General features: G+C 42.5%; 1 protein-coding gene across 4 annotated transcripts in view; it reads right to left on the minus strand.

Annotated features, from left to right (window-relative positions):
- The window catches only part of LOC141100346 (patatin-like phospholipase domain-containing protein 6), a 91,301-nt gene extending 78,322 nt beyond the window's left edge, over window positions 1–12,979 (minus strand). For 2 of the 4 annotated variants that reach the window (XM_073588764.1, XM_073588761.1), the window contains exon 1: window positions 12,869–12,942. The gene's annotated coding sequence lies outside the window, so the exon portion shown is untranslated. Of the gene's footprint in view, window positions 1–12,868 lie in introns of all 4 variants that reach the window. The other 2 variants (XM_073588762.1, XM_073588763.1) reach the window with 2 other exon arrangements.
- Window positions 12,980–14,094: the final 1,115 nt, after the last annotated feature.

The raw sequence follows: 14,094 nt of genomic DNA on the forward strand, positions 1-14,094 counted from the left end.
GAAAATTTCGCAATTTTCCAACTTTGAATTTTTATGCCCTTAAATCACAGAGATACGGCCCACAAAAAACTTGATAACTAACATTTCCCACATGTTTACTTTACATCAGCACAATTTTGGAACCAAAATTTTTTTTTGTTAGGAAGTTATAAGGGTTAAAAGTTGACCAGCGATTTCTCATTTTTACAGCACCATTTTATTTTTAGGACCACATCACATTTGAAGCCACTTTGAGGGGTCTATATGATAGAAAATACCCAAAAGTGACACCATTCTAAAAACTGCACCCCTTAAGGTGCTCAAAACCACATTCAAGAAGTTTATTAACCCTTTAGGTGCGTCACAGGAATTTTTTTGAATATTTAAAAAAAAATGAACATCTAACTTTTTTTCACAAAAAAAATACTTCAGGTTCAATTTTTTTTATTTTACCAAGGGTAACAGGAGTAATTGGACTGCAAAAGTTATTGTGCAATTTGTCCTGAGTACGCTGATACCTGATATGTGGGGGGGAACGACTGTTTCGGCGCATGGCAGAGCTCAGAATGGAAGGAGCGCCGTTTGACTTTTTCAATGCAAAATTGGCTGGAATTGAGATCGGACATCATGTCGCGATTGGAAAACCCCTGATGTACCAAAACAGTGGAAACCCCCCACAAATGACACCATTTTGAAAACTAGACCCCCTAAGGAACTTATCTATATGTGTGGTGAGAACTTTGAACCCCCAAGGGCTTCACAGAAGTTTATAACATAAAGCCGTACAATTAAAAAATCATATTTTTTCCACAAAAATGATCTTTTCACCCTCAATTCTTATTTTTCCAAGGGTAACAGCACCCTAAAAGTTATTGTGCAATTTGTCCTGAGTACGCTGATACCCCACATGTGGGGGTAAACCACTATTTGGGCGCATGGCAGAGCTCGGAAGGGAAGCAGCGCCATTTGTTTTTGGCTGGAATTGAGATCGGACACCATGTCGCGATTGGAAAACCCCTGATGTACCTAAACAGTGGAAACCCCCCACAAATGACACCATTTTGGAAACTAGACCCCCCAAGGAACTTATCTAGATGTGTGGTGAGCACTTTGAACCCCCCAGTGCTTCACAGAAGTTTATAACGCCCGGGCGTGAAAATAAAAAATTTGTATTTTTTCCATAAACATGATCTTTTAGTCACCATTTTTTTTATTTTCCCAAGGGTAACAGGAGAACAATTTCTACGTATTACAGTACGGTTACAGCGATACCTCATTTAGGTCGTTTTTTTATGTTTTGTCGGTTTTATGCAATGAAAACTATTTTATATAAAAAATAATTATTTTTGCATCGCTTTATCCTGCGAGCTATAACTTTTTTATTTTTTCGCTGATGATGCTGTGTGGTGGCTCGTTTTTTGCGGGACAAGATGACGTTTTCAGCGGTACCATGGATATTTATATGCGTCTTTTTGATCGCACGTTATTGCACTTTTTGTTTGGCGGTATGATAATAAATCATTATTTTGTGCTTCATTTTTTATTTTTATTTTTTAAGGGGTTCGCTAAAGGGGTTAACTAATGGGACAGTTTTATAGGGCGGGTCGTTACGGAGGCGGCGATACCTAATATGTGTACTTTTATTGTTTTGGGTTTTTTTTATTTTCAAAAAATGAATTTATTGGGGAATATTTTTTTTTTTTTTCACTAATTTATTTGGCGATTTTTTTAAAATTATTTTTACACTTTTTTTAATTTTTTTTTTACTTTATTACATAGTCCCAGGTGGGACATCACTGTCCTGTGACAGATCGCTGATCTGTCACATCACAGATCACTGTGACAGATCAGCAATCTGTCACAGGCAGTGCACAAGGCTTCCTCATGCCTGCGCTTTGCAGGCACTGAGGAAGCCAGCTTCCCCAGGCCCCCGAAGGCCCCCGTCGCCATCTTGGATCCGGGGGCCTGGAGGAAAGGAGTCCCCCGCAGCAGCGCTGCACATTGCGCTGCCGTGGGGGGCTCAGGAAAGCACGGAGGGAGCCCCCTCCCTGCCGATGCTTCCCTTTAACTCCCGGTACACCGCGATCATGTTTTATCGCGGTGTGCAAGGGGTTAACGTGTCGGGGGCGGTCCGTGACCGCCCCTGACACATAGTGCCGGGTGTCAGCTGTGATAATCAGCTGACACCCGGCCGCGATCAGCGGCGCTCACCACGTGGGCGCCGCTGATCGCGCTAGACGTACTATCCCGTCCATGGGCATAGGGGCCCAGGTCCCATGGACGGGATAGTACGTCTGATGTCAGGAAGGGGTTAATCAGTGCACACCTATATAAATTTATAGAGAGGTATAGTTTGTAAATTGGGGTCACTTATGGGGGTCTGCTACCTCATGGGCTCTTCCAGGGGTCATGGCACCCGCAAACCAAAACAGTAAAATCTCCACTATATATTATGATGCTACTTCCCTTCTGAGCTTTACACTGTGCCTGAAAAGAAGTTCCCAAATACATGTAGGGTATTGGTACACTCAGGAGAAAATGCACACCAAACTATGAGGTCCATTTTTTGCTACTAGCCCTTGTAAAAATTAACTTGGGGCTAAATCATTTTAGTGGTAAAAATGTAATTCTTTCTTCGCCACCTAATGGAATAAAATTTTGTGAGGCACATGTGGTGTCAACATGCTCACTGCACCCATATATTAATTCATTGGGGGGTGCGGTTTGTAAAATGTGGTCACTTATAGGGAGTTTCTGCTGTTCTGGAACTTCAGGAGCTCTGCCAATGTGACATGGCACCCTCAAACCATTCCACCAAAATCTAAACTCCAATATGGCACTTCTTACGTTCTAAGCTTAGCCCTGGGCCTCAAAAGTAGTTTTTGACCACATTTGGGGCATCAGTGTACTCAGGAGAAATTGGATAAAAAAAAATTGGGGATCTATTTTCTCCTGCTATCCTTGTGAAAATAAAACATTTGGGACTAAAAATATTTTTGTGGGAAAAATTGGATTGTTTTATGCTCACGGCTCAACGTTATAACCTTCTGTGAAGCATCTGGGGATTGAAAGGTTCTCAGCACATATCTAGATAAATTCCTTGAGGGGCCTAGTTTCCAAAATGATGTCACTTGTGGGGTATCTCCACTGTTTAGGCACAGCTGGGCTCTACAAACGTGACATGACATCCTCTCTCGTTTCCAGTCCAGAGCTCCTTCCCTTCCAAGCCATGCCATGGGCACAAACAGTAGTTTTCCCCCACATATGGAGTATGGTGTCACTTTTGGGTACTTTCTGTCATATAGGTCCCTCAAAGTCGCTTCAAATGTGAGGTGGTCCCTAAAAAAATGGTTTTGAAAATTTTGATGGAAAAAATGAGAAATTGCTGATAACTGTGCACCCTTCTAAACTAATAAAAAAAAATTGTGCTGCTCTAAACTAGACATGTGAGAAATGTTATTTATCTATTTTGTTTGACATAAGTCTCTGGTTTAAGGCCATTACAATTCAAAGTTTGAAAAAGTTGAAATTTTCTACATGTTCGCCAAATTTCCGATATTTTCACAAATAAACGCAAATTATTAAACGAATTTTACAACTACCATGAAGTACAATATCTCACAAAAAAAACAATGTCAGAATCACCGGGATCCATGGAAGCGTTCCAGAGTTATTACCTCATAAAGGGACAGCGGTCAGAATTGTAAAATGTGGCCTGGGCATGAAGGTGAAAAAAGGAGGCTGAAGAGGTTAATAATCTCATTGATAGCAGCCAATTTTGTTCCCTTTTTTCATCATTTGCATATCATTAAAATGTCTTATCCATCCTGTGATTTATGTAATTTTGTGAACTTTCCTTCTTGGTGCTGTAATTTCAATATATACATACATTTACATAACATACAGGACATAAGAAGTGGTACTGTGCAGTGTATATATACAGGACAGGATAAGTGGTACTGTGCAGTGTATATATACACAAGACAGGAGAAGTGGTACTGTGTAGTGTATATATACAAGACAGGAGAAGTGGTACTGTGCAGTGTACATACAGAATACAGATTCTGAGAATTATACCAGTATACAAGAAAAGAGAAGTGGTACTGTGCAATATATACAGAATAATACAGATACTGAGAATTACACCCAGTACACAGGACAGGAGAAGTGGTACTGTGCAATATATACAGAATAATACAGATACTGAGAATTACACCCAGTACACAGGACAGGAGAAGTGGTACTGTGCAGTGTATATATACAGGACATAAGAAGTGGTACTGTGCAGTGTATATATACAGGACAGGAGAAGTGGTACTGTGCAATGTATATACACAGAATAATACAGATACTGAGAATTACACCCAGTACACAGGACAGGAGAAGTGGTACTGTGCAGTGTATATATACAGGACAGAAGAAGTGGTACTGTGCAGTGTATATATACAGGACAGGAGAAGTGGTACTGTGCAGTGTATATATACAGGACAGAAGGAGTGGTACTGTGCAGTGTATATATACAGGACAGAAGGAGTGGTACTGTGCAGTGTATATATACAGGACATGAGAAGTGGTACTGTGCAGTGTATATATACAGGACAGGAGTGGTACTGTGCAGTGTATATATACAGGACATAAGAAGTGGTACTGTGCAGTGTATATATACAGGAGAAGTGGTACTGTGCAGTGTACATACAGAATACAGATTCTGAGAATTATACCAGTATACAAGAAAAGAGAAGTGGTACTGTGCAATGTATATATACAGAATAATACAGCTACTGAGAATTACACCCAGTACACAGGACAGGAGAAGTGGTACTGTGTGGTGTGTATATATACAGGACAGAAGGAGTGGTACTGTGCAGTGTATATATACAGGACAGGAGAAGTGGTACTGTGCAGTTTATATATACAGAATAATACAGATACTGAGAATTACACCCAGTATACAGGACAGGAGGAGCGGTACTGTGCAGTGTATATATACAGGACAGGAGTGGTACTGTGCAGTGTGTATATATACAGGACAGGAGGAGTGGTACTGTGCAGTGTATATATACAGGACAGGAGAAGTGGTACTGTGCAATGTATATATACAAAATAATACAGATACTGAGAATTACACCCAGTATACAGGACAGGAGAAATGGTACTGTGCAGTGTATATATACAGGACAGGAGCAGTGGTACTGTGCAATGTATATATACATAATAATACAGATACTGAGAATTACACCCAGTATACAGGACAAGAGAAGTGGTACTGTGCAGTGTGTGTATATACAGGACAAGAGAAGTTGTACTGTGCAATGCATATATACAGAATAACACAGATACTGAGAATTACACCCAGTATACAGGACAGGAGAAGTGGTACTGTGCAGTGTGTATAGAATAATACAGATACTGAGAATTACACCCAGTATACAGGACAGGAGAAGTGGTACTGTGCAGTGTGTATATATACAGGACAAGAGAAGTGGTACTGTGCAATGCATATATACAGAATAATACAGATACTGAGAATTACACCCAGTATACAGGACAGGAGAAGTGGTACTGTGCAGTGTATATATACAGGACAGGAGAAGTGGTACTGTGTAGTGTATATATACAAGACAGGAGAAGTGGTACTGTGCAGTGTACATACAGAATACAGATTCTGAGAATTATACCAGTATACAAGAAAAGAGAAGTGGTACTGTGCAATATATACAGAATAATACAGATACTGAGAATTACACCCAGTACACAGGACAGGAGAAGTGGTACTGTGCAGTGTATATATACAGGACATAAGAAGTGGTACTGTGCAGTGTATATATACAGGACAGGAGAAGTGGTACTGTGCAATGTATATACACAGAATAATACAGATACTGAGAATTACACCCAGTACACAGGACAGGAGAAGTGGTACTGTGCAGTGTATATATACAGGACATAAGAAGTGGTACTGTGCAGTGTATATATACAGGACAGGAGAAGTGGTACTGTGCAATGTATATACACAGAATAATACAGATACTGAGAATTACACCCAGTACACAGGACAGTAGAAGTGGTACTGTGCAGTGTATATATACAGGACAGAAGAAGTGGTACTGTGCAGTGTATATATACAGGACAGGAGAAGTGGTACTGTGCAGTGTATATATACAGGACAGGAGAAGTGGTACTGTGCAGTGTACATACAGAATACAGATTCTGAGAATTATACCAGTATACAAGAAAAGAGAAGTGGTACTGTGCAATGTATATATACAGAATAATACAGATACTGAGAATTACACCCAGTACACAGGACAGGAGAAGTGGTACTGTGCAGTGTATATATACAGGACAGAAGGAGTGGTACTGTGCAGTGTATATATACAGGACAGGAGAAGTGGTACTGTTCAGTGTATATATACAGGACATGAGTGGTACTGTGCAGTGTATATATACAGGACATAAGAAGTGGTACTGTGCAGTGTATATATACAGGACAGAAGTGGTACTGTGCAGTGTACATACAGAATACAGATTCTGAGAATTATACCAGTATACAAGAAAAGAGAAGTGGTACTGTGCAATGTATATATATACAGCATAATACAGATACTGAGAATTACACCCAGTACACAGGACAGGAGAAGTGGTACTGTGCGGTGTGTATATACAGGACAGAAGGAGTGGTACTGTGCAGTGTATATATACAGGACAGAAGGAGTGGTACTGTGCAGTGTATATATACAGGACAGGATAAGTGGTACTGTGCAGTTTATATATACAGAATAATACAGATACTGAGAATTACACCCAGTATACAGGACAGGAGGAGCGGTACTGTGCAGTGTATATATACAAGACAGTAGTGGTACTGTGCAGTGTGAATATATACAGGACAGGAGGAGTGGTACTGTGCAGTGTATATATACAGGACAGGAGCAGTGGTACTGTGCAATGTATATATACAAAATAATACAGATACTGAGAATTACACCCAGTATACAGGACAGGAGAAGTGGTACTGTGCAGTGTATATATACAGGACAGGAGCAGTGGTACTGTGCAATGTATATATACATAATAATACAGATGCTGAGAATTACACCCAGTATACAGGACAAGCGAAGTGGTACTGTGCAATGCATATATACAGAATAATACTGAGAATTACACCCAGTATACAGGACAGGAGAAGTGGTACTGTGCAGTGTGTATATATACAGGACAAGAGAAGTGGTACTGTGCAATGCATATATACAGAATAATACAGATACTGAGAATTACACCCAGTATACAGGACAGGAGAAGTGGTACTGTGCAGTGTATATATACAGGACAGGAGAAGTGGTACTGTGCAGTGAATATATACAGAATAATACAGATACTGAGAATTACACCCAGTACACAGGACAGGAGAAGTGGTACTGTGCAGTGTATATATACAGAATAATACAGATACTGAGAATTACACCCAGTATACAGGACAGGAGAAGTGGTACTGTGCAGTGTGTATATATACAGAATAATACAGATACTGAGAATTACACCCAGTATACAGGACAGGAGAAGTGGTACTGTGTAGTGTATATACACAGGACATAAGTTGTACTGTGCAGTGTTTGTATACAGGACAGAAGTGGTACTGTGCAGTGTATATATACAGGAGGGGTGGTGTGGTACTGTGCAGTAGTATATATACAGGACAGGAGAAGTTGTACTGTGCAGTGAATATATACAGGACATGAGAAGTGGTACTGTGCAGTGTATATATACAGGACAGGAGAAGTGGTACTCTGCAGTGAATATATACAGGACAGGAGGAGTGGTACTGTGCAGTGTATATATACAGGACAGGAGAAGTGGTACTGTGCAGTATATATATATACAGGACAGGATGAGTGGTACTGTGCAGTGTATATATACAGGGCAGGAGAAGTGGTACTGTGCAGTATATATATACACAGAATAATATAGATACTGAGAATTACACCCAGTATACAGGACAGGAGGAGTGGTACTGTGCAATGTATATATACAGGACAGGAGGAGTGGTACTGTGCAGTGTATATATACAGGACAGGAGGAGTGGTACTGTGCAGTATATATATACACAGAATAATATAGATACTGAGAATTACACCCAGTATACAGGACAGGAGGAGTGGTACTGTGCAATGTATATATACAGGACAGGAGGAGTGGTACTGTGCAGTGTGTATTTACAGGACAGGAGGAGTGGTACTGTGCAGTGTATATATACAGGAAAGGAGGAGTGGTACTGTGCAGTGTATATATATATACAGGACAGAAGAAGTGGTACTGTGCAGTGTATATATACAGGACAGAAGAAGTGGTACTGTGCAGTGTATATATACAGGACAGGAGGAGTGGTACTGTGCAGTGTATATATACAGAACAGGGGAAGTGGTACTGTGCAGTGTATATATACAGGACAGGAGGAGTGGTACTGTGCAGTGTGTATATATATACACAGGACAGGAGTGGTACTGTGCAGTTCGTATATATACAGGACAGGAGGAGTGGTACTGTGCAGTGTGTATATATACAGGACAGGAGGAGTGGTACTGTGCAGTGTGTATACACAGGACAGGAGGAGTGGTACTGTGCAGTGTGTATATACAGGACATGAGGAGTGGTACTGTGCAGTGCGTATATATACAGGACAGGAGGAGTGGTACTGTGCAGTGTGTATATACAGGACAGGAGGAGTGGTACTGTGCAGTGTGTATATATACAGGACAGGAGGAGTGGTACTGTGCAGTGTGTATATATACAGGACAGGAGGAGTGGTACTGTGCAGTGTGTATATATACAGGACAGGAGGAGTGGTACTGTGCAGTGTATATATACAGGACAGGAGGAGTGGTACTGTGCAGTGTGTATATTCAGGACAGGAGGAGTGGTACTGTGCAGTGTATATATACAGGACAGGAGGAGTGGTACTGTGCAGTGTATATATACAGGACAGGAGGAGTGGTACTGTGCAGTGTATATATACAGGACAGAAGAAGTGGTACTGTGCAGTGTATATATACAGGACAGAAGAAGTGGTACTGTGCAGTGTATATATACAGGACAGGAGGAGTGGTACTGTGCAGTGTATATATACAGGACAGGGGAAGTGGTACCGTGCAGTGTATATATAAAGGACAGGAGGAGTGGTACTGTGCAGTGTATATATACAGGACAGGAGAAGTGGTACTGTGCAGTGTGTATATATACAGGACAGGAGGAGTGGTACTGTGCAGTGTGTATATATACAGGACAGGAGGAGTGGTACTGTGCAGTGTGTATATTCAGGACAGGAGTAGTGGTACTGTGCAGTGTATATATACAGGACAGGAGGAGTGGTACTGTGCAGTGTATATATACAGGACAGAAGTAGTACTGTGCAGTGTGTATATATACAGGACAGAAGAAGTTGTACTGTGCAGTGTATATATACAGGACAGGAGGAGTGGTACTGTGCAGTGTATATATACAGGACAGGGGAAGTGGTACCGTGCAGTGTATATATAATGGACAGGAGGAGTGGTACTGTGCAGTGTATATATACAGGACAGGAGAAGTGGTACTGTGCAGTGTGTATATATACAGGACAGGAGGAGTGGTACTGTGCAGTGTATATATACAGGACAGGAGGAGTGGTACTGTGCAGTGTATATATACAGGACAGGAGGAGTGGTACTGTGCAGTGTGTATATTCAGGACAGGAGGAGTGGTACTGTGCAGTGTATATATACAAGACAGGAGAAGTGGTACTGTGCAGTGTATATATACAGGACAGGAGTGGTACTGTGCAGTGTATATATACAGGACAGGAGTGGTACTGTGCAGTGTATATATACAGGACAGGAGTGGTACTGTGCGGTGTATATATACAGGACAGGAGGAGTGGTACTGTGCAGTGTATATATACAGGACAGGAGGAGTGGTACTGTGCAGTGTATATATTCAGGACAGGAGGAGTGGTACTGTGCAGTGTATATATACAGGACAGGAGGAGTGGTACTGTGCAGTGTATATATACAGGACAGGAGGAGTGGTACTGTGCAGTGTATATATACAGGACAGAAGAAGTGGTACTGTGCAGTGTGTATATATACAGGACAGGAGGAGTGGTACTGCGCAGTGTATATATACAGGACAGGAGGAGTGGTACTGTGCAGTGTATATATACATGACAGGAGGAGTGGTACTGTGCAGTGTATATATACAGGACAGGAGGAGTGGTACTGTGCAGTGTATATATACAGGACAGAAGAAGTGGTACTGTGCAGTGTATATATATACAGGACAGGAGGAGTGGTACTGTGCAGTGTGTATATATACAGGACAGGAGGAGTGGTACTGTGCAGTGTATATATACAGGACAGAAGAAGTGGTACTGTGCAGTGTGTATATATACAGGACAGGAGGAGTGGTACTGCGCAGTGTATATATACAGGACAGGAGGAGTGGTACTGTGCAGTGTATATATACAGGACAGGAGGAGTGGTACTGTGCAGTGTATATATACAGGACAGAAGAAGTGGTACTGTGCAGTGTATATATACACAGGACAGGAGGAGTGGTACTGTGCAGTGTGTATATACAGGACAGGAGGAGTGGTACTGTGCAGTGTATATATACAGGACAGGAGGAGTGGTACTGTGCAGTGTATATATACAGGACAGAAGAAGTGGTACTGTGCAGTGTATATATATACAGGACAGGAGGAGTGGTACTGCGCAGTGTATATATACAGGACAGGAGGAGTGGTACTGCGCAGTGTATATATACAGGACAGGAGGAGTGGTACTGCGCAGTGTATATATACAGGACAGGAGGAGTGGTACTGTGCAGTGTATATATACAGGACAGGAGGAGTGGTACTGTGCAGTGTATATATACAGGACAGAAGAAGTGGTACTGTGCAGTGTATATATACACAGGACAGGAGGAGTGGTACTGTGCAGTGTATATATACAGGACAGGAGGAGTGGTACTGTGCAGTGTATATATACAGGACAGGAGGAGTGGTACTGTGCAGTGTATATATACAGGACAGAAGAAGTGGTACTGTGCAGTGTATATATATACAGGACAGGAGGAGTGGTACTGCGCAGTGTATATATACAGGACAGGAGGAGTGGTACTGTGCAGTGTATATATACATGACAGGAGGAGTGGTACTGTGCAGTGTATATATACAGGACAGGAGGAGTGGTACTGTGCAGTGTATATATACAGGACAGAAGAAGTGGTACTGTGCAGTGTATATATACACAGGACAGGAGGAGTGGTACTGTGCAGTGTGTATATATACAGGACAGGAGGAGTGGTACTGTGCAGTGTATATATACAGGACAGAAGAAGTGGTACTGTGCAGTGTATACATACAGAATAATACAGATACTGAGAATTACACCCAGTATGCAGGACATGAGACGTGGTCCTGCATCATAATGCTTGTGGGGGAAAGGAACAGTGGGGGCATCGTCCTTTTTGTATCGGCACTGTGGATCATATGTTAGTGGAATGCCCGGTGGGGGCATCATAGTGTGTAGGAAGGTATCTTCAAGGGCATCCTAATCTGTGGAAGGGCAAGGTGAGTGCATGAAACCTACACGGGACAGCTTCATACCAAATAAAGTTCATGAAAAGGTATTGTAGCATGAGGGAACAGTAAAGAGCTTCTCTAGGAGAACTTTTTCTATGTGGAAGCACAAAATGGAAGGGTGCTGTGCCTGCTGCTGCACGGGCGCTGCTATACGGGTGCTGTGCGTGCTGCTGCGCGGGCACTGCTATACGGGTGCTGTGCGTGCTGCTGCGCGGGCGCTGCTATACGGGTGCTGTGCCTGCTGCTGCACGGGCGCTGCTATACGGGTGCTGTGCGTGCTGCTGCGCGGGCGCTGCTATACGGGCGCTGTGCGTGTTGCTGCGAGGGCGCTGCTATACGGGCGCTGTGCCTGCTGCTGCGCGGGCGCTGCTATACGGGCGCTGTGCCTGCTGCTGCGCGGGCGCTGCTATACGGGCGCTGTGCCTGCTGCTGCGTGGGCGCTGCTATACGGGCGCTGTTCCTGCTGCTGCGCGGGCGCTGCTATACGGGCGCTGTGCCTGCTGCTGCGCGGGCGCTGCTATACGGGCGCTGTGCCTGCTGCTGCGCGGGCGCTGCTATACGGGCGCTGTGCCTGCTGCTGCGCGGGCGCTGCTATATGGGTGCTGTGTCTGCTGCTATATATATTCCTCATTCCTCTCTTTAAAAGTGGGAAGGTATGAATTTAGCAATTCTTAGATCCCATTCAGACATGGCAGAATTCCCACAGATATGTGGTGCAGATTCTTGCATTCTTGTGAGGAAATCTCTCCCATTTTCGAATCCTGATAATCCTGTGGAGCCCTCCTAGGAATGAGACGCTCTTCTTTCCAAGCCGGTGATGGACTGGTCATAGATCTGCAGAAAGTCCGCAGAGAAAGTCTGCAATGTGGCCACTTAGCCACAGTATGAAAACTCAGACCATGACGTAGACTGTGCGTCATTTTACCCATCACAATATGGACGTATTTCTGCTCGGTTTAGGCGATTATACATCTACTAAACGGAATTGACAATTTTCCTTTAATGCGGCATTATTTATAAAAAAAAAAAAAAATACAAATCTAAGGTCACGTTCACACCTGGCCAGATTTACGACATCCTATATAATCTACTGTTATTATAATAGCGGTATAAATCTACCCGTAAACCAGCGTGAAGGTGAAAGCGGATGCAGCGAGCGAAACAATGGATTATTTTCAGCTTTTACTAATCGCACTATATAAATGGCATATTCTATAGAAGCGCAGACTCCGGCAGGCCATTACACCCCCCTTAGATAATGACACTTTTCACCTCTTTCCTCACTTGGTCGACCTTCTTTCGACTTTCTTATGAAGTCTCAGCTACTATTAGTGACATCATGGCCATTGCTGGGCCGGATCTGGGCTATAATTGGGTGGCGCAATGACACCGTGCCGTATACCCCACCCAGGATCTCTATATATGGGGCGGCCACGTGCCAACACTTGTCAACAGGCACAGCAGCAGAATCTCATTCATTAACCCCTTAGGGGGAACAGAACATTTTCAATTTTTGCTATTTTTTTTTCTTTTAATAATCTGTTTAAGGGTTAGTTCTTTAGGCACCATAAGCTGATGTTTTTTTAATTCTACTTTCGGGAAGATAAAATTTTTTTTTTGCAATTTGTTATAGAGGGGAGGACACCCTGTAAAAATTAAATTGAGCTTCATTTTTTTTCTCGCATTACAGCATTTACCATTTGGTGTAATTCTTTTTATATTTTGATAGATCGGATATTTATTGATGTGGCGATGTTAAATTTGCCTTTTCTTATTTCTTATTAATAGGTGTTAAAGGGGGAGAGTCCATTTTTTTTAAAATTATTTTCATATTTTTACAAAAAGTCTTAGAAGACATGCAATCGTTTGATCGCTGTTTTATATACTGCAATGCAATAGTTAAAAATGACGTTTTCCTAAAAGGCCCATCCAAGGACTGGACTTCACATAAAGACAAAGGCGGCAGCTGTGGACGCCTTCATCAGGCCTCCTGAGCTCATATCACAAGGGGCTGATGGGTATATAACACGTGACGGCCGGAAGCGCGTCACAAACCCCGCCTACCGGAGCCCGTCACATGATCGTGCGGCGCCGATGGATTGTTATAACCGCAGGGGTCCCAAGAAGATCCCTACTGCCTGTCATCACGATGCTCCTAGACTGGCATTCATATTCATGTATAGCACAGGCAAAAATACAAAGAAAAAACACAAAAATTGAGCTTGGTTTAAGTTGGTATACATGCGGCACAAACGCATATTCACATTGGCCATAAAGCATACAAAACCTACAAGGGACAAAATGAGCAGAAACCCTGCTGTAACTAAGTAAAAAGCAAAAGTGCATTTAAATAACACAGAGTTTTTTGTAATACTGTTTTTGATCAAAAATGGCATAAAAGCCGTCCCACCGTCGACAAGGTGACTGATCGGGGCGGTCCTACACGGTCTAATATTAAAAACCTTACCATGTGTCAAAGTTGACCTCAGTGTGTGAAT

This window comes from Dendrobates tinctorius, unplaced genomic scaffold (assembly GCF_039654945.1).
Source record: "Dendrobates tinctorius isolate UK_male_01 unplaced genomic scaffold, ASM3965494v1 ptg000104l, whole genome shotgun sequence".
Taxonomy (NCBI): domain Eukaryota; kingdom Metazoa; phylum Chordata; class Amphibia; order Anura; family Dendrobatidae; genus Dendrobates; species Dendrobates tinctorius.